At 41.9% G+C, this 21,112-nt stretch overlaps 1 long non-coding RNA gene across 27 annotated transcripts in view; it reads right to left on the bottom strand.

Annotated features, from left to right (window-relative positions):
• The window catches only part of LOC133246761 (uncharacterized), a 240,273-nt gene that overhangs the window by 87,519 nt on the left and 131,642 nt on the right, over positions 1-21,112 (bottom strand). For 21 of the 27 annotated variants that reach the window (XR_009736162.1, XR_009736158.1, XR_009736153.1 and 18 more), the window contains one exon: positions 982-19,253. This is a non-coding gene — a long non-coding RNA (uncharacterized LOC133246761). The remainder of the gene's footprint in view (positions 1-981; positions 19,254-21,112) is intronic. The other 6 variants (XR_009736136.1, XR_009736144.1, XR_009736137.1 and 3 more) reach the window with 3 other exon arrangements.

Here is a 21,112-nt window from a genome sequence, read left to right on the forward strand (position 1 = left end):
ACACTGTTTTCAGTTGAGAAAAGTGGAGAAAATTCTTGGTAAAAGCAGTCCATTTTATGAGGAAGGATAATTTTAATCACAAATCACAGACTACTCACTCCACGTTTCTATTTGCTGTGCATCTGCAGAAGCACAGACCTTTGTATTAAAAGTGTATCAAGCCATATAACATCTCTGGAGACAGGAGCAGCTCCGAAAACCAAGTAAACAAAACCGGAAGATGAGGGCCGAGAGTCGGAATTAAGCTGATGTCACAGAATCTTCCGTGTGGGCGATGAAGCCTCTGAAATATTTTTTTTTAAGTTATTACACGTATTTGCTATAATTCTACAAGGCATGAAACTTTCTAACATGAAGGAAAAGTTCGGCTAGGTCTTTGTCCCATTTTAATATTAAACCTGTTGCTGTTTTTTTTTTTTCCTCAACATTATTAATTACTTGTTATCCCTCAGGTCCTTTCCATCTCCTAACAGGTTTTAAAATGACAGCCTCTCATCCAAGAGCCATTTCTACCTGGTGTCTGCAGCGCCCACATGCAGACCCCTGGCCTCACACCTGTCTCATATATGCACCTCCCTGCTTCCCACTGCAAGTAAGGCCAGCGTCATTAGACGAGCTCCTGGCCGCACCACATAAAACAGCCTTGTCTGTGTCACTGTCATTTAATTAATGGCAAAGTTCTTGAACCATTTAAACAGAGGGAAAAAAAGAGAACTCTTTGTTTTCTCATTGATGATAAAGTTCAGTCTCTTACTATCTCTAACACGCCAGCCAGAGGGCTAGATACAGGAAGAGAGATAGAAAAGATAAAAGAAGCAATTAGCTGTTCAACAAACTTCATCTCCTACTTCCCAATGAAGGGGAAAGGAAAAAAAAAAAAAAAGCAACTTGGTGTTTGCCAGATATTGAGTGTCCTTAATAACGTTAGCAAGAAAAAACATGTAGGAGAGACTGACTAACAAAGAAACAAACAAAACTTACTTTGTTTTCCAGCGCAGTAAGCAGGTCGGGAACGAGATGAGGGTAATTCCTTTCCTCAAGGCCCCTGCTTTCACTTTACAAGCTGTGTTTACGCGATCATCCAGGTTTGCTGGGGGAACTCCAGAATGCCTGTGCTGCCTCGGGATGCCCCAAGTTCACGGTTCATCTCAGAAGCTTCACGGAGGACCGGCAATCTCCAGGCCAGACCGAGGTGACCTCTGGGCGCCACGTGGCACCGCTGCTGCTGTTAGCACACGCGCGCCCGGGACACCCACTTGTTAGCTCAGGAACCAGGCCACCAGCAGATAACCGCTCAGACGCGCGTCCAGGGACGCCAGCCTCTGGCATTCTCAGGTTCAAGGCTGGAAAATGCATTAGGACGAGAACCATGCACTCAGCAGTATTCTGCGCCATTAACTTTCTTGTACTTAGATGCCGGTCTAAATAAGAGCAAAAGGTACAGCATTAGAAGGAGTGTTTTACTGGGGATGGTGATTGGCATTTGTTGTGCACTGGGTCTGAGCTTGCTCTCAAAAAAGGACATTTAAGAATCCTAGATCAGAAGTATTTTCATTTCCTCTGTGGAAACTATATGAATCACTTAAAAACAAACAGAAGACAACAGGAAAAAAAAGTATATTAATTATGCTTAAAAAAAATGTACCCCTTACTAAATCTCATCTGGTTAATTTTTTAAAATCCAGAAATTAGGAAGGAAAACCCAATATATAAATTTGATGTTTGTTTTGAAAAATTACTTCATCCATGTGCTGTCCAGCTCATAAAAACAACCCTTCTTCCAGCAAAACGGGACACTTTGACCTTGTTTACTGCAGGGTTTTGAAACCGCTGTCTCGTAACTCCTGACATCACTGGACGTGTATTAGCACCTTTACTGCTGTTGGCTGCACACGCTGCCACCCCGACCGTCTTGAACTGCCCCTGGCTGAGCAAACACTCCTCACAACAGTAGGGATACGGGCGTTAGCATTAAGCCCCCGGAACTCACGTGATACCTTTGGTAACTGTCACATCTTTCTGATCACTAATACAACAAAACAAAAAGCATCGAACATCAGGTACTTTTTAAAACCCCTGCAGCGGCACCCACACTTAGCACAGACCACTCTCTCTCCTGACTGTCTCCCTGCCCGAGAGAAGGGCTTCGTTCCTCACCAATCGCCATATTGGCAAGAATTCCTGCCACAGAGCTTTTTCTAATAGAAGATCCTGACCTACTTTCTCCCAATAAAAAATTCCCACAAACTTTCCTAGAGGATAATTTAGTTTAGCATACTTTAGAGTTTCAAAGAGCACTGCTGCATTTTTAACTTTGGTAAAGTCAGATTTATCCACTTCTTTTTGTTTTGTGGAACCTGATTTTGGAGGTGTTTCTGAGTGCTGCATTTTTAAAGAAATAATTTTCTCTTGAAAGTCTGACATTTCCCTTCTGTGTTCCTCATTTCTTGTTCTTGATCTAGTCGAATTTTTAAAAAGGAAAAAATGAGGATAGTTGTGACACAATTCAACCGTGTAAGTTACAATAAAACTTGAGTGAACATCTGCCATGACCCATCTCTTTAAAGAAAACTAAGTTCAGGTACTACGACGGTGGTGCAATTTTAGAAAGAATTAAAAACCCAGGTTTAACCTATCTGAAATCAGCTGATAATATCCTCTTTCCTTCCCTACAACAACTTGCAAAACATCAAGTCCTCGAACTACAGTCACCAAGAAATAAAGAACACGAAATACATATCTGAGCAATTACGGCCCTTGTTTATCAGAGAAGGATTAAAAACAAAGACGTCCAGGGTTAATAAAATTAATTAACTCTAGCTAGAGAACTACTAAAAAGACCCTCCAAATATCATGCCGTTACTATGACAACTTCAAAAATGCTTTGAGAAAATGTCAGGGATTTTAAGATTCATGATAAAACAAGCGTCATCTAGTCTGCCAGAAATTACTTTCATTTATATCAGGCAGCAAAAAGGCTAAATGGCTATTACAACTGTGAACTATCAAATCATTACCTTTTGAGAGATGCTGCTCTCTCCATGCAGATCATGAAAGGCATAAGTACATGAACAGCTCTCTCAGTAATCGGAACCATTTTGATTTCAGTCCTGCAACTACACCCCTCCTTCGGTCTATCTACTTGGTACTTTATTTTTATAATGAAAGCAAAGTCTGATGCAATCTGAAAGGGAAGGGACAAAAAAAAAAAAAACCTAACAGTCTTTACTTTCCTAATACAAACAGGCAAACACTCACTCCGATATTTTAGGCATTAATAATGAAACAAAAATGAAACAGCCTTTTTTTCCCTTAAAATTTCTGCTCACAGGTATTTAGACTGATTTACATTTTACATAATCTTGATGGCTCAATCAGGAAGTGAAAATTTTAAGTGCGTGTGTTATGGACGGGAGGAATCATGTGACCCACAGAGCAAAGAAAATTATGCAGGAGACTAGCACACTAAGAAAAATAAACTTAACAGGAGTTTAAAAATACTGTCTTTGGGATTCATCGAGCTCTGAATATGTTACGGCTTTTAAGAAATAAAAATTAATTTGGAAACCTTGAAAATAAGCCCTCAGGACATTTTAAAAAATATTACGAGATCAAAGCAATGCACTATGTGAAAGAGAAGTTTAATTAATAAAGAAACTGTTTCTATGAAGATCATATCCATTCAAGGTTTATTTTCAAGGCGATTTTTCATGTTATTTGAAGACGGGGCAAGACATAATCGTAATGAAACAAACATTTGCAGTCATGTACTTGTGCTTTATTTAAATATGTAGTGCTGTGTGCTCCTGGAGCACACAGAAAAAACTGTCCTGGTTTTCACACAGGTTTTATTGATTTCAAAAGGTCACTGTATTTTATTACAGCAAATACATTCTCAAGAGGAAAATGTCAACACCATAAAAATTTCCATCTGAGGTATTAACTCACCCTGGAAATCAAAAAGTGGGAGATAAATGTTAAAACACTTAAGTATAATGGATTGACTGATAGATGACTTTCTCATATAAAAACCACTTGACCACAGTCTCGGTGCTAGCTGTCTAAAATGAGTATGTTAACATAAACATACTTGAAATTCAAAAGGTTTGGCCAGTGATTATTTTGTTTCTTAATGCAATTTCTGTTATTAATATCAATAAAAACAATTAACCTGGTTGAGAGGAGGTATTTGTATCTCATAACTATTACTTTTATCAACTTAATGCTTCACATTTTTCAAAATGCTTTTCATATCTTTATATCAGCTTTTTAAAAAAAATTATACCACAGGCAAGTGGCAGGGCACGGTCAGTGAAAAACATCAGTTCTGAGTATTTCCTGGTTACAAGCTCATCTTTCAAAATTCTTAAACACAAGAGGTAGCTGGAGAAGAAATTATTAGGGAAAACAGAGGACTCTCAGAAGGGAAGCTTGAAGTAGACCAAGAACAGTCAGGAGTATTACATGACATTGAGATATTTCTACTAAACACGGTTATCACACTGGTTGACTAGATTAATAAGAAAAGATAAACAAGTTGCCAAGAAATGTCCCCCCAACAGAGTCATGGCACAACTCACCTCTGCACTTGCTGAGATCATAATTTATTAAGAATAAATCTCAGATTTATTCTATAAATAAGCAAAGTGGAGAAGCTAAGAGACTTTCCCCTGTTACACACACAGTTGGCTGACAGTTGAACCTGGACTCAAGATCTCTGACTTTCCCAGGCTAGGGCTCTTCTTTATCACCTGCAGCGTCACAGCTACAACCTGAGGCTCAAGTAAGCCTCCAGTGAGCAGAGCCCTGCCAGCTTATCCTAGTTGAGGAAAACTGAAATGTTAGGACTTCGAGAGGCTCGCTCTGGCTATTTCGTCCCTCACTGGTGGGCCCCTGATCCTTATTACCTCTGCTGTCTCAGTCCCTCACCAGCTGGTGCGGAGCATCATACCTTTTGAGCTGGGAGGAGACACGGCAAGTTCTGAGCTGAGAAGCTAAGCTTCTGAGAGGGAACCAGACCCTCTTCCTGGCTCCTCCCCTTGCATGGGTATAACACAGCCTCCTCACTTTTCTCAGAGGAAAAATCAAGACACTAAAGTAAGAAAAAGCCCTTGTTTTGCTTCACATCACAATTTTACTGGGATTTTGGACAAACATGAGGGCAAGATAATATTCTAGAAAAAATACAATTAGCTCTCACTTTATAATCTTCATCAGAATCAATACTGTGGAGATTAAGGAGTTGAATGTAAAAAGGGAGGAAAAGAAAGAATTAGAAGAAAATATTTCTGAATTCGAGATAGGAAAAGAAGTCTTAGCTTCACCAAAGCAATGGAAAAAGCAACAAACGGCAAGGTAATCAACCCAACCTGACGACATTAAAACATTAAAATCTGTAGCTCCAAAAGCATCAGACAAAACTGAAAGATAAATAAAAAAATAAAATACTTGCAATAGGATAATATGGTCTATATCATTATAAATGTAAAAGATAAAAGATATTAACAGACAATTCGACCCAAAATATAAAGGTCAATTAATGCAAGAGAGTGTTGAATTTCACTAGGAAACACCAGGAGTTTTTTCATCAATCAGATTCACAAAAATGGACAACAGAAAGAACAAAGCTGGCGAAGTGAGGTAAGACAATCATTTCGGGAAATCAGCAATATCTTTCTACAAGCCCTCAAACTGCATTGACTGATAACGTATCTATAAATACCTCCTGAAGAAGCAGTCACAGATACACAGGAAGATAACTATACAAGGACGTACATACAATAACTTACAATAACATAAAACCGGAAACAACCTAACATCCAAAATCGGAGAAAAGCATGTGAATAAAAAAATTTCAGCAAATTCATATTTTCTTTCATATGTTTAAATAACAGTTTTTGGAGAATACTTAATGACACTGGAGATCACAAAATATAATGTTAGGTAAAAATGCTGGATATAAAATTATATATAAGTATGATATAAATGTTGCTAGGCAAAAAGAGACTGGAAAAGAACATAGTTAAAAAACTTAAGAAAGGGTGGGCAGAGAACTTGAAATTTTTTCATTACTTCTTTATAATATTGAGATATCTGACATTTCCAAAAGAAATGTTATTTTTATAGTTAGAAAAATGTTATTTAACTTAATGAACATTCTATAAATATCTCTCAGTCATATGAAAGCTTTACAAACACCTAACAAGAAAATGCTTGCATTTTATTATTAAGTGCAAGGAAACGTGCAAAACAATATGATCTTAAATAGATAAAAATTCACATTAAGAAGACCAGAAAAAACACATCAAGATGTTAATAGTGGTTGCTTTTTAATAGTGCTACTTATTGTGTGTAATATTTTTTCTATGTAAGTTTTCTATGATTGTCACATATCACTTTCATGAGGAAAAACAGACATCAATATCACAATTATAGGACGGATACATCAAGAATATGCTACTATTAATGCAGACTGTCAACAGCCATAAAAAGCTGCTCTATCATTAAGCTGTCCTTTTTAAAATTTTAGAAACCACTGGTATATCTTCAGAGAGTATCAGGAAGGTGTCCGGGAGGTGGGAACAAATACTACTTCCCAGTCCTCACGCTGTTTTCTCCACAAAGCAGCCGCGCTGCGAGGGCCACACTGAAGCAGGAGACTCTTGACAGCAGGATGTTCATCATTAGCAAAATGGCAAAGAAGACCGACAGCTGAGGGGTGGAAAATGGCCCAAAGAGGAAGGCAAGAATTCACGTAAGAATAGAAGCATTAAGAGAGAAGATTCAAGGAATCATTAGACCCAAAACAATGAAAAGAAGGGTCCCAAAGAATTATGTGTATACCTATGTTCACAGCAGCATTATTCACAACAGCCAAAAGGGATGATGCAACCCAAATATATCCAATGGATGGATAAACAGAAATGTGGTCTAGTCACATAGCAGAATGTTACTCAGCCTTAAAAAGAAAGGAAATTCTGATACATGGTACAACATGGTTGGATCTTGAGGATATCATGCTAAGTGAAATAAGCCAGTCACTGAACGCAATGGCACCCCACTCCAGTACTCTTGCCTGGAAAATCCCATGGACGGAGGAGCCTGGTGGGCTGCAGTCCATGGGGTCGGTAAGAGTCGGACACGACTGAACGACTTCACTTTCACTTTTCACTTTCATGCATTGGAGAAGGAGATGGCAACCCACTCCAGTGTTCTTGCCTGGAGAATCCCAGGGATGGGGGAGCCTGGTGGGCTGCCGTCTACGGGGTCGCACAGAGTTGGACACGACTGAAGCAACTTAGCAGCAGCAGCAGCAAAAGATACTGTATGAATCCACTTATATGAGGTTCCTGGAATAGTCAAATTCACAGAGACAAAAAGAACTGTGCTTGCCAGGGACTGAGGGGAAAGGGAGAATGGTGAGTTAGTGTTTAATGGGAATGCAGCTTCAGTTTAGCAAGAGGAAAGAATTCCAGAGATGAGTGATGGTGATGGCTGTTCAGTAATGTAAATGTACTTAATGCCATTGAACTGTACACTTAAAAATGGGTGGGACTTCCCTGGTGGTCCAGTGGTTAAGATTCTGGGCTTCCAATGTAGGGGATGTGGGTTCGATCCCTAGTTGGGGAATTAAGATCCCACATGCCATGTGGTGTAGCCAAAAAAAGAAAATAATTAAGATCATAAATTTTACATATGTATTTTACCACAATTTAATAATGTGTGTATATATACATACCATTAAAGGAAAAAAGAGAGAACAGAATAAAGAAAGAATGCATTAGAGTTAGTATTCATAATTCTGAAGCATGCTTTTGATTTGGTAGGAAACTCAGTTTAAAGGATGTCAAGGGTGCAAGCATCAAAATAAAATAGATTTTCTTTCTTTTTTTTTTTAGATCTTATTTCTGATATTAGATTTTTTAAATAGAGTTATAGAAGTCAGCTCAGTATCACAGAAGATCAAAAGTAAAAATAAGAAGGGACATTATGTCTAACTTGAAAAGAACATACCACACCTCTCTGTGGTTCTTTGAGACCCTTTCATTACAGCTAGCTTGAAAAATTCCCCACAACTAGGAAAGAACCTGCAAGTCCAAGAAACAAGATGACATTTTCCCATCAGCTAACAGGAAAAAAATATAACTATGAGGGAAACCCTGAGTCTCCTAAAACGTGCTGTGTCCTTACTGTGCCCCATTAACAGAGAATCAAAGAATTCTGGAGGTGGACAAAGGCTCTCAGGTGGAGCTGCTGCAGGGACACAGACAGCCGCAGAGCTCGTCAGCCTGTCCAGGCTCACTCAGTGATGCTCGGTTTAAAGGCAAACCCCTGGAGCACGGTTATGCTTTGTTTGTCACGTTCTGTTTTTCAACTGGCATGGTTCATATTTTATAGGCAGCTTACTAAAGGTAAGAAATAGAGCATATCTGGAATATTCTTTTTACAAGTCATTCGATTAAGTCCATTCAAAAAATATTTGTTGAATACACAGTACATGGGATTCCCAGGTGGCTCCTTGGTAAAGGATCTGCTTCCAGTGCAGAATGGCGGGGTGATGAGGGTTCGACCCCTGGGTCGGGAAGATCCCCTGGAGGACGGCACGGCAACCCACTCCAGTATCCTTGCCTGGAGAATTCCATGGACAGAGGAGCCTGGTAGACTACAGTCCATGGGGTCGCTCAGTTGTGTCTGACTCTTGGCGACCCCATAGACTGAACAGTCGATGGAATTCTCCAGGGCAGAACACTGGCGTGGGTAGTGACTGAGCACACACCCACACGTGCATGGTACATACCATACACTATATACCAGGCACTGCGCTAAGCACTGAATGGTGAACTGGATGCCATCATCCTTCCTTCACCAAACTAGCAGTTACAATTTAAAAGAAGGACGGGATGCTGTTGGCACACATCAGCGGGGGCTCCAATCTGGTCGAGGTAGCTCGAGAATGGAAACCTATATGAAGTGACATTTTTAGTAATAGTAGTAGTCATTAGTGGGCTTCCCTCGTGGCTCAGCTGGTAAAGAATCTGCCTGCAATGCAGGAGACCTGGGCTCAATCCCTGGTTTGGAAGATCCCCTGGAGAAGGGAAAGGCTACCCACTCCAGTGTTATTTCCTGGAGAATTTCATGGACTGTTTAGTCCATGCAGTTGCAAAGAGTAGTCATTAGTATTATTGCCACAAGATTGACTAGCTACTTATGGGTCAGATCGAGTTTTAAAGACATTCTTCAGGCACAAATTAATTTAATCTTTACTATAATCTTACAAAGTCAGATTTGAAAGATGAGAAAACTGAGGTACTGAGAGGTCACCCAGCTCCTCTATAGTAGAATCAGACCAGACTGTACCTATGTTCAGAATGTGCCCTGAAGGGAACCCAAGCTAATATAAGACAGGCTGAAACTTAAGGATCAGAACACCTGGTAGAGAGCAGAGCTCTCTGAATAAGCAGCAGGGGCGGGCATGGGTAGGCAGAGTAATGCTCCCCATTATAGGTGGGAGCAGCTGGCACTGGGAGGCATGAGGTGAGTGGGGGGGTGAAGGAGTGGCAGGAATATGTAGCGATGATCAGGAACCTTGGAGGGTAGAGGTGAGGGATGTCTGGGCAGGCAGGATTCTCATTAAGTTCTGCTGCGCTGAGGGGGAAATGAGTCTCTTTTCCAACTCCCCCGCCACCACCATGGGTTTCAGTGTTTAATGACTTGTTTACACACAGAGTGAGAACACATACTCTACAGGACCCTGATCAGTTGGGTACAGGGTATCATAGTAACAAGTGAGAGTTAAGAGCGAAGGGACACGATGAGCTTGTTTTTCAGAAGCATCACTCTGAATGCAGTCGGGAGAATGGATTGCGGGAGAATATCGGTAGCATGGAGAGGGATGCTAAAGACAACAGTTGAGGTCAAAGATGATGGTAACCAAGAAGGACACACTGGAGACAGAGTAGATGGGTTTGAGAATGGTCGAGATGCAGATTTTTAACCAGATTTGGTTTCTTTGTGGATCTGGAAGATGAGGTGAGAGAAGGGTCAGTAAGGCAGAGGTTTCAGGTTTGGGTGACTGGGATCAGTCTGGAATCCATTGGCTATGAGGTGCTAGCAAGATATTGAGTAGGAAGGTCCAGCTGGCATCTGGATGCAAAGCATGGAGCTTAGAGATAAATAGAAAGAACCTGCAAAGGGAGGCAAGGAAGAGAAAAAGCCAGAGGGGCAGGTCAGGTCAGCGAGGCCAAGGACATCAAACAGGTCACAGCAGATACAAATCTAAATTTATCTGGCAAATGCGGCCACGGAAGATAGGAAGACAACTACCACTCTGGCCAGTGCGAGACCAGCTTGGTCACAGGTGCAAAAGCCAGACTGCAGGAGCCTGAGGAGGGGACCTGCATTGCAGGCAGATTCTTTGCCAGCTGAGCTACCAGGGAAGCCCTGAGCAGGGGGCAGGGCTGAGGAAATGGAGGTAGCAAATTCACCCTGCTCTTCCAAGAAGTTGGTCCCTGGCAGGAGACGTGAGTGGAGAAGTAACCCAAAGGGAAGGCGATCCTGAAGGCCACTGGGTTTTGTGTTTGGTTTTCGGTTGGTCCTGGAAAATCCCATGGATGGAGGAGCCTGGTAGGCTGCAGTCTATGGGGTCGCTAAGAGTCGGACACGACTGAGCGACTTCCCTTTCCCTTCGGTTGGTCAGCCTTGAGAGGGTTTATGTGTTCATGGGAGAAAGTCAGTGGAGGATGGCAGGTGAAGTTCAGAGAGAGAAAAAGTCTCTGAGGAGGTGAGAGAGAACAGGGTCAGAGCCTGGACACGGGCGGGCTCCTCCTCCAAGAGGGCAGGAGGCAAGGAAAACAAGACAGGTGTAGATGCAGCGTGCTGATTGGGGCCACAGCCTGAGCGTGCTCACCTTCTGGTGTCTCTTTTCTCTTTGCATAGGTGGGTGGCAGCTACAGAGACCGAGCAGTGAGAACGAGCCCCAGAAGAGAAAGCTGCCAGGAGACGAGAGTGGCCTGGATGGCAGGGAGCAGCCGCGGTCAGTGGAAGGTGACTTCCCAGGCGCCAGATCATGACAGCCACGTGCCGCCGCACCGTGCCTCTGTGGCAGTTACCAAACAACACGGGGAACATAAACAAAAAGCTGATGACGCAGAGCAGACCTCATGAGAAGTCCACTTCAGGACAGTCAGGCCGGGTAAATCAGCAGTAATCCCATCAGTCTCCTTAGGCCTCAACCACACAGGCTGTCACGAAGACAGAGGCTTCCACAGGGTATGACGGCCTTCCTGGTTACAACGTGTGGAAAGCTCACACTTCAGTCTACAGTCAAACTTGGTTTGTGTGCGTAACCAAAACATCGTTATTTCAACCCTATTAATAGTGTGCTGACAACCTGTGTGTGTGGCCTGAGTGGGCCTGTGCTTTCCGGCCTCTAAATGGGCACCTGGATCGCAGTGAGGGTCCAGCATGTCCCTCCTTCCAGAGTCGTGCTGGGGACATGGGTGGGAAGACAGTCCTGTCACAGTTGCTTCTCCTAGACACAGCTCTAGTTCCTGCTCTGGCCGGGAAATTGCTTGAGAGAGCAAAAACGGGCCAGGAGCTGAGCACAACTGTACAAGTCCAAACACAGGCTAGGGGAGGTATTTCAAGTGAACGACTGTTGTGTTTTGCTTAAGCTCAGAGCAAAGTGGCAGGAGAGGAAGATGCAAGCTCAAAGAGTACCTTTCCTTATAAAGTCCTTTTGCAGTGACAAAAGTCATTCTAACAATTAGTATCAAGCATCTCTTGTATTTCCAAGGCATACACTTCCCAAAGAGCTCAAAACAAACAAACAAACAAACAAACAAACAAAAAACCTTTAATTCGGCATCCTGTTCAGAAAGAAGGGAAATTAACAGTAAAATCTGATCAGTTCAATCAACTGGGGAGTTTGCTATGAATAGTGAGATGTCTGAACCCTAGGACAGTGATACACTTTTGCTTTTTTAGTTTCTTCTTTTAAAAAAGACTTCCTTTCCTCGAGTGACTGTATCATGAAAGTAATGTAATATTAAATACCTCCAGCCAACAGTTCATGGCGCTCACTCTGACTCGGGCACAGCTCCAAGTCTCCTGAGTTCTCTGAATGTGAGGCAGGCATTCTCACTCTGCCAGTTTTAGGGAGAAGCACAGAGGGGCTGACTCCTTCACCTGTGGGGATCAGCAGAGCTGGTGTCTCAACCCTGGCTGTCCAGCATCAGAGTCCTGCGCTCAACCACTGACCTGGGCTGCCATACCATGATAACACGAATTCTAAAACTCTACAAATCCAGGGTGTTAAAAAGAAATAATCAGCACTTATTCTCTCCCTCTTAACAGAGTAATGTCACGGTGTTGTTTCCTACTCTATCCATCCCACAGTTTTCAAATCAAAGATTCTCTTATATTTATATTCAAATAAAAACGCTAAGTGAAACTGTTTACAAAAACCTTTCCAAGTAGAGATTCTATTCACAGAGAAGACTTTAAAAGTCAGCAGATCTATTTTTGCATACAATAAGCACAAGCCAGCAAAATAATTTTTTTCACAAGTTTCTTTACAAAGAATTTTCTTCTTAAGAGTAGTTGTTTTTTTGTCTGACCCCACACTTAATTATACTGAGTCCCAAATCAGTCATTTTGAATCAACGTATCTCCCGTTTTTCAAATAAGAAAACTGAAGTTCAAATATTTCATTCTCTTTGAAGTTGCCCGCAGGCTTAGGCTGGATTGCACAGATTTGAATGTGTACTTCTGTAGTGATGAGGACCTGATCTTCAGTGTGGGAGTGCTGCAACTTCTAGAAACCTCACAAGGTTCGTTCTATAAAACAAGCAAAAAACGGCCCCCAAAATGGATCCCACAAAGTTTCTGCCAGTGACCTTTGATGCAAATGTTCCGTGATATCTATGTTTAAGACTGCCAGTCACTTGAGGCTTATTAAGCTTGACCAGTGTGAACTGTTATTTCCTAGACTTAAGTGCATGTCACATGGCGTCTGTACATTCTTCAGGGCTCCTTCAGACCCACACTTACACGGATAACCAATTTTCAGTAAAGGTGCCAAAGCAAGTCAATGAGGAAAAGGAAGTCCTGACAACAAACCATGTTGGAACAACTGGGAAACATGCAAAAGAACGCGCCTAACCTCTACTTTACCTGATAAACAAAAATTAATCTGAGATGGATCATAGCCCAAAGGATAAAAGCTAAAACTATAAGGCTTCTAAAAGAAAACACAGAAGGGTATCTTTATAGTCTTGGAGAGGTAGATTACTTAGGAAACAAAAAGTACTGATAATGTATGGGGAAATTTGATTAATTAAGTTACTTCAAAATTAAAACCTTCTGCTCATCAAAAGACATTTATAAGAAAATGAAAGGTAAAATACAGACTGGGAGAATATACCTGCATTACAAGTTTCTGACAAAAGAATTTTATTAGGAGTATAACATAGGAAAAAAACTTCTACCTATCAATAATATTAAAAAAATTCAACTTTAAAATGGCCAAAAAGAAAAACAAAAACGGCTAAGAGATAGAACAGATCCTTCAAACAGGAAGGTATACAAATGGCCAGTAAGATGAGAGATCTTGATGTGAGATCACATTTATACACAACTACTGGAAAAACCACAGCTTTGACAAGACAGACCTTTGTCGGCAAAGTCATGTCTCTGCTTTTTAATATGCTGTCTCGGTTGGTCACAGCTTTTCTTCCAAGGGGGAAACGTCTTTTAATTTCATGGCTGCAGTCACCATCTGCAGTGATTTTGGAGTCCAAAGAAATAAAGTCTGTCACTGCTTCCATTGTTTCCCCATGTATTTGCCATGAAATGATGGGACTGGATGCCATGATCTTAGTATGGATGTGAGAGCTGAACTACAAAGAAAGCTGAGCGCAAAAAAATTGATGCTTTTGAACTGTGGTGTTGGAGAAGACTCTTGAGAGTCCCTTGGACTACAAGGAGAGCAAACCAGTCCATCCTAAAGGATATCAGTCCTGGATGTTCATTGGAAGGACTGCTGCTGAAGCTGAAACTCCAATCCTTTGGCCACCTGATGCAAAGAACTGACTCACTGGAAAAGACCTTGATGCTTGGAAAGACTGAAGGCGGGAGGAGAAGGGGACGACAGAGGATAAGGCGGTTGGATGGCATCACCAACTCAACAGACATGAGTTTGAGCAAGTTCTGGGAGCTGGTGATGGATAGGGAAGCCTGGTGTGCTGCAGTCCATGGGGTCGCAGACAGCTGGACATGACTGAGTGACTGAACTGCACTAACCACTTACTCTACAGTAGAATGGCTGCTGCTGCTGCTGTGTCCCTTCAGTTATGTCCGACTCTGTGTGACCCCACAGATGGCAGCCCACCGGGCTCCCCCGTCCCTGGGATTCTCCAGGCAAGAACACTGGAGTGGGTTGCCCTTTCCTTCTCCAATGCATGAAAGTGAAAAGTGAAAGTGAAGTCGTTCAGTCATGTCAGACTCCCAGCAACCCCATGGACTGCAGCCTACCAGGCTCCTCCGCCCATGGGATTTTCCAGGCAAGAGCACTGGAGTGGGGTGCCACTGCCTTCTCTGTTAGAACAACCAACAGTGGTAGACTGTTGGGGCTTCCAAGGACGCTCAGTGGTAAAGAATGTACCTGCCAATGCAGGAGACCCAGGTTCAATCCCTGGGTCAGGAAGATCTCCTGGAGAAGGAAATGGCAACCCACTCCAGTGTGCTTTCCTGGAGAATTCCCTGGACAGAGGAGCCAGGCAGGCTAGAGTCCATGGGGTCACAAAGAGTCAGATAGGACTGAGCACCCATGCACACAGACAATTGTTAAGAAGGAACTGGAGGACGTGGAACTCTCATCCACTGCTGGCTGGAGTATAAAATGGTATAATTATTTGAAAATTATCTGGAAGTTTCTTATAAAGGTAAACATGTATCTGCTGTCTGGTTTAGCAACTAAACTGATATTCAAACAGGAATGAGACTGAGAAAAAAGAGCTGGTTCATAGTAGCTTAATATCTATAACAGCCAAAAAGGGAAAAACAATCCAAATGTCCATCATCAGGAGAACTGGACCAAAGATTTGGGTCTATTTATACAAGAGAATACTCCCCAGCATGGGAGCAGGAAGAATGAATGAGGATACACACGACAATATGAAACTGCCGTGTGAAGGAGGTCAGGCAGAAGAAGTACATGCTCTGTGATTCCATTTACGTGAAGTTCAAGAACAGGAATAGAAGCAGTGGTGTATAAATTAGAAAGTGTTTGCCATTGGGGTTGGAGATTGACTGGACTGGGCAGAAGAAAACCTAGGTGAAGAAATGTTCTACATGTTAACCAGCGTCCAGCTACATGAGCGTACTTGACATCACAGCATCTCACCACGGCTGTCCCATTTCCGTGGAACCATCCGCACACAGACGGTCCTCCAGAGGAAAAGATCACACCTGCTTGTTCTTCTCTCATCCAATAGTAGCAGTCAACTGATATGCCGGGTTCCAGAACCAGTGTGACGGTGCCCTAAATTCTCCAAGTGTCCTTTGTTAGGCCCACTGTTTGTCAGGAGACAACTGACAAGCCACACTCAACATACTCCTCACCTCCAGCAGGTTACAGGAAGAGACGGGAGCAAGTGGATTTGGACAGAAGGGCACCCGAAATAAGCTGATAATGTATCTGTCCTGGCCAATAACAGAAATAAACTACAAACATGTTCTGGGGGCTGGCATCTTCAGAGCTCAGGACACTTCAGCACTCTCCACATCTGCTTCTGGGGTATGGCCTCAGAGGGCCTGCTCTTTGATCTAGAACTGTCCAGAAGGCTCTAAATTCGTAAACGACTTACAGAATACAGAGATCAGATACCAGGGGATCTTTGCTATCCTCAATTACCTCTACGCCATTACCAAAAAAAAAAAGAATGGGCAGGGCTTCCCTGGTGGCTCATTCATAATCTGCTGCTCAAAAAAAAAAAAAAAAAAAGAATCTGCTGCTCAATGCAGGAGATACGGGTTCAATCCCTGGGTTGTGAAGATGCCCTGGAGAAGGGAATGGCAACCCACTCCAGTATTCTTGCCTGGGAAATCTTATGGACAGAAGAGCCTGGCAGGCTATATAGTCCATGGAGTCACAAAAGATTTGGACACAACTTAGCAACTAAACAACAACTACTTTGCAAATTCTCAAGATAGATTTGGGGCTCCTAGTATTATACTAGACATCAGGATAGGCTGATAAGGTTCTGTGTTAGGTTCGACCACCTGGGGGTAACTGTGGGAGACGTGGAGAAGATCTCCAGGGATTATTCACAGGGAGACAGCTACTTTTTCTGATTAAAATGAGGGAATAGTAAGATAGGAAATATAAATTCAGAGTTTCTTCTGAGGTGCAAATGGATACCCCTTGTGGGAGCAAAGATAAAGGACTAATTCATCAACATCTAACTGTTTCCATCTTCATGGTATCCATTATGCATTTTCAGGAACTATGGGACAAGTACGAGAAAGGAATGACCAACAGGAATTTGGAGGTTTTTTTTTCACTAAGGAAATGGGAAGGGAGAATATAGATGCTTCTTACGAGAAAAGAAAGAAGCATGAGAATCTATCTCTTAAGGAATAAAAGTTATAGAAACAAAGGAACAGGAGTTTCAGAAACTCCTGTGTCTAAGGGCAGACAAGAAATTAAAAAACAAGCATATGTACATTTATATTTGTATTAAAGATAAGGAACAACTCCCACTACTTCTATAGATTTTTTTAATGACTAACTTTCATGTTTCACAAGATGCATCTTTTCTTCTGGCAGCAAAGCTAGGAGAGTGTCTTGGGGTGCTCCATGATGAACAACTACAGCCTCTGTAGCTGGAAGTCTTGGGGTGCTCCATGATGAACAACTACAGCCTCTGTAGCTGGAAATCTTTGTGTCTTTGTATAAACTCAGCTTATTTTCTCTTCCCAGCCAAGCTATTTCTTTTTCATTTTTATTGAAGTATAGTCGACTTGGACTTCCCAGGTGGCACCAGTGGTAAAGAACCTGCCTGTCAATGCAGGAGATGTAAGAGACGTGGGTTCGATCCCTGGGTTAGGAAGGAATGGCTACCTACTCCGGTCTTCTTGCCTGGAGAATCCCATGGACAGAGGAGCCTGGCTGGCTACAGTCCACAGGGTCGCAAAGAGTCAGACAAGACTGAAGCGACTTAGCACGCATGCGTAGTTGATTTACAGTGTTGCGTTAGTTTCAGGGGCACAGCAAAGAGAATCAACCAGTTATACATACACATATATTCATTCTTGTTTCGAGTCTTTTCTCACATAGGTCATTACAGGGCATTAAGTAGAGTTCCCTGTGCTACAGAGTAGGTCCTTATTAGTTAACCTCTTGTATATACAGTAGTGTGTGGATGTCAATCCCAACCTCCCAATTTATTTCTCCCAGCCAAGTTACTTTGAGGGTTAGTTTTCCCAAACTCTAATACCCACTGCAGTTATTGTGCCCTCATTTAAACTTTTTTCCTGGCTAACTGCATTTCTGATTTAATTCTTCAGATGTGTTTCTGACAAATGAACAAATGAAAGGACTTCTCATTTGTTATGGACTGAATGTTTGTCTCTCCTGCCTCAATTTATATGTTGAAATCTTGATTTGGTGGTGTTAGTAGGTGGGTCTTTGGGGAGGTTGTTAAATCACAGAGTACTCTTGAATGGGATTAGTGCTCTTATAAAGGGAGACTCCAGAGAGCTCTCTCACCCCCTTCAACTTTGTGAGGACACGGCGAGAAAGCAGCTTTCTATAAACCAGCTCCCAGAACCGTGAAGGATAAATTTCTGTTGTTTATAAGCCAGCCAATCTATGGTACTTTGCCCAAACTAAGATACTATTTCAAAATGGTGGTCAGGGCACATGAAAGATACCATTACAGTTATTAAAAATAAGTATACATACTCACCACAATTAAAAGACTATCAGGGGCCTGAGAGATTTCAACCAACATCTGGAAGCCATAAAATAACAAAGTACTGACTGATGAAGCTATGCAGAGGCAGCTCACAGCCCCAGAGGTTCTCTGAGAGGCTGCTGCTGAGGAAGGAGATAACCCAGTGAAACCTCAAGGAGGCTCTAGACTCAGAAAAAGCAAGTGTGAATTGGGCCAGAGATGATAAAAAGGGTAGAAAGAAGATAAACTGAGAAGTCAAAAGCATCAAGAATTGCTACTTCCATACAACAAACCTTATAGGTACCCCCAGGCCAAAACTAAAACTTAAAAAAGGGACATGATTCTCTAAAGAAATGAAACACAAAGTCTAGTGAGAACTAAACAGTCAATGTGATTCTGAAAACCCCCAAGTCAAGTCCTCTTCACTCTGATGCTTAGCAATTCTCCACACAAGGGCTGGCTGCCACCAGAGGGAAGCAAGATGCACCCTGGCAGCCTTAAGGCCATCTCATCTTTACATGAGTGAAGAGTTAGGGATAAAGACACACTTAAAGAAAGCCTGCAATAGGAAAGTGGAAAACCAAGATTAACAACAAAAAGACACCAGAAGAAACAGAAAATTCAAAGCAGTAAAGATATTTCACCAAGAACCCTCAAAACAACTTTTATTAGTGTCCCTAAAAAATATTTGAGAAGCCATAAACATACCCATGGGCTTCCCCGGTGGCTCAGTGTTAAAGAATCTACCTGCCAATGCAGGAGATGCAAGAGACACAGGTTCGATCCCTGGTTGGGAAGATCCTTTGGAGGAGGAAATGGCAACCCACCCCAGTATTCTTGCCTGGAGAGTCCCATGGACAGAGGAGCCTGGTGGGCTACAGTTTGTGGGGCCACAGAGTTAGACATGACTAAGCATGTATATACTCATATCCATGTAAGGAAAAAAACACCCAAAAAATGCACAAGAAATAGCAGTTCAAAAAAAAAAAGGTCTACAGAATTAAAAACATGACCCCAAGCAAGTATCAGTAAACACTGCATGCAAGTGCCTGGGTACCATGACCTCACAGCTGTGACTCCGATAACATAATCCTGTGACACAGACAATGACTTCTTACCTAAGATATGCTGTAAATTTATAGCCAGAAGTTTAAAATGGCACATATAAAACATGTTGCTGGAAAGAAGATGGTGACACAAAGCCTCATTTTTCAAGAAAATCTGAGTCTGTTTTTAACTCCTGTGTGAGTTTGCAAGATTACCTATGAGCTTCTCTTCATATTTGTCTGTCCTTTCCTACAGAAAGGGAGAAACCAAAGACGGTGTTTTTAGACTGAGATAATAAAAACTCCAGGAAAGTATTAAGAACTAGCTAAAAAGTTGGCTTAAAGCTCAGCATTCAGAAAACTAAGATCATGGCATCTGGTCCCATCACTTCATGGGAAATAGATGGGGAAACAGTGGAAACAGTGTCAGACTTTATTTTGGGGGGCTCCAAAATCACTGCACATGGAGATTACAGCCATGAAATTAAAAGATGCTTACTCCTTGGAAGGAAAGTTATGACCAAGCTAGATAGCATATTCAAAAGCAGAGACATTACTTTGCCAACAAAGGTCTGTCTAGTCAAGGCTACGGTTTTTCCTGTGGTCATGTATGGATGTGAGAGTTGGACTGTGAAGAAAGCTGAGCACCGAAGAATTGATGCTTTTGAACTGTGGTGTTGGAGAAGACTCTTGAGAGTCCCTTGGACTGCAAGGAGATCCAACCAGTCCATTCTGAAGGAGATCAGCCCTGGGTGTTCTTTGGAAGAAATGATGCTGAAGCTGAAACTCCAGTACTTTGGCCACCTCATGCGAAGGGCTGACTCATTGGAAAAGACCCTGATGCTGGGAGGGATTGGGGGCAGGAGGAGAAGGGGATGACAGAGGATGAGATGGCTGGATGGCATCACCGACTCGATGTACGTGAGTTTGAGTAAACTCTGGGAGTTGGTGATGGACAGGGAGGCCTGGTGTGTTGCAATTCATGGGGTTGCAAAGAGTCGGACATGACTGAGCGACTGAACTGAACTGAACTGAGCTTAATGTGAAGACTTCAAAATATGAAAACATATTAATGTAGAACATGTGACATCGTCCCTGGAGGTCTTCACATAGAAGACAAGTATCCCTCCCCTCTAGGTGATTTGCATACTGTCCCTCCTGGAACTAGAGAGAGGGACTGGATCACTGGTTCAAAACCCCACTAGTCCAAAAGCTTTCTTTCTATAACCAAAAATTCTGCTCTATTTATATTCACTATTCTGAAATACAACTCATTGATAAACATTACCTAGTATATATATATTTTAAAAACATCAGTGTAATACCCTAAATGTAATGTGAAGGATAATCTAAAAGAAAAGCAATTTATAATAAAAACACTACATATCTCAGTAAGTAAATAATTTTCAGGTCCCATTAGCTATATAATGAAATAGATGATTATCACTTACTTATAAAGAACATTCGGATTAAGAGAAGTCAAATCATAAGCTTTCTTTATTAAAAGTACAGGAAAACAAAACAGGAGAGGTAGAGGTGGACACCAGAATGAAAATGAGTATATCCTGTGTATATTAAAAGTATGCAAAAGTTATCTTATATTTTTATATAAAATGGATTTAGGTCTAAGTTCAGACAGTGACAAACTAATTTTCACTGCATGAATTATCCAACAGGGGAACTGAAACTGATGTGGGATACAAGCTAATTCTTTGTGTCTTTTCCACTGTGGAACATTTAAAATCTCTGATCCCCACCCATTCAACGCCCTTCATTGTAGAACCAAACACGGTACCAAATTCCCACTATGTCCTCTAGGGGGCAGCACTGTCCCCACAAGAACCCCAGGCTGATGACCTATGGGAGTTTGCTTCTAGCCTTCATATTCTACCACAGAGAATTAAATCCTGAAGAACAAAACCAGCAACACACTTCACACTTAAGAAAAATGAAATTAGTTTAAGCTTATGCCATTAACTGTAGCCATATTCAACATTATTCCTCTTGTTGAATTCAAGATAATTGTTTCTCCATATAGAGGGTGGAATGAAAAACTGTCTCTCTGACATTTATTTAGATAGCACAAAGTGATACTGACGCTGGGATTTT

This window comes from Bos javanicus, chromosome 4 (genome assembly GCF_032452875.1).
Source record: "Bos javanicus breed banteng chromosome 4, ARS-OSU_banteng_1.0, whole genome shotgun sequence".
In the NCBI taxonomy this organism is placed as follows: Eukaryota; Metazoa; Chordata; class Mammalia; order Artiodactyla; family Bovidae; genus Bos; species Bos javanicus.